At 47.2% G+C, this 918-nt stretch overlaps 1 pseudogene; it reads left to right on the forward strand.

Moving 5' to 3' along the window:
- The first annotated feature begins 547 nt into the window (after window positions 1-547).
- On the forward strand, window positions 548-918 carry LOC102502935 (programmed cell death protein 5 pseudogene; annotated as a pseudogene).

Consider the following 918-nt stretch of genomic DNA (forward strand, 5'->3'; position numbering starts at 1 on the left):
TAAAGAAAAGACATGGGGCCGGCAGGTGGTGTGGTGGTTAAAGGCACTGGACTCCCACAAAGCCGCCTGTGGTTTGAGTCCCAGACCTGGTGGCTTGCTTTCTCACTTTCTCTCTCTCTCTCTGTCCCTCTCTGGTCAAAGTAAAGTAAATAAATAAATAAAGTTAAATAAATTAATTATTTTTTAAAAATGTAAAGAAGACACAGGGACCAGAAGAAGAAGGTGGTGCAGTGGTTAAGGCACTGTAATCCCAAGTGGTTGACTACTGTTCCAGTCCTGGACCCAGCAGCTTGAAACTTATCCCGGGTGCATGTGCATGTGTGCTCAAAATCCCGAGAGGAGAATGGAGGAGAAGGGATTGCATTATGGTGATCCTCCCTGGGGGGTGATTTCTTGCTTTCTGTCTCTGTCTAGTGAGTACACATGCCCTATAACAAAAATCTCTCTTAAAGGCAGTGCTGAGGGCCGAGCTTGTGCCTAGGGGCTGCAGGAGATCCCGCAGAGTGAGGTGGAGAGTGGCTCGGGCTGCTTGACCCCCAGCAGCACCATGGCAGACGAGGAGCTGGAGGCACTGAGGAAGCAGAGGCTGGGGGAGCTGCAGGTGAAGCACCGGGATCCTGGCAATGCTGAACAACAGGAAGCAAAGCACAGGGAAGCAGAAATGCGAAAAGGTATCTTAGCCCAAATTCTGGACCAGTCAGCCCTGGGCCAGATTAAGTAATTTAGCACTTGCAAAGCCTGAAAAAACGAAAGCAGTAGAGAATTACCTTATACAGATGGCAAGATATGGACGACTAAGTGGGAAGGTATCAGAAAAAGGTTTAATAGAAATCCTTGAAAAAGTAAGCCAACAAGCAGAGAAGAAAACAACAGTTAAACAGAAGAAAAGTAATGGACTCTGCTGATGATGACTATTGA

The sequence above is a fragment of the Tupaia chinensis genome, unplaced genomic scaffold (assembly GCF_000334495.1).
Source record: "Tupaia chinensis unplaced genomic scaffold, TupChi_1.0 Scaffold143746_1, whole genome shotgun sequence".
NCBI lineage: Eukaryota > Metazoa > Chordata > Mammalia > Scandentia > Tupaiidae > Tupaia > Tupaia belangeri.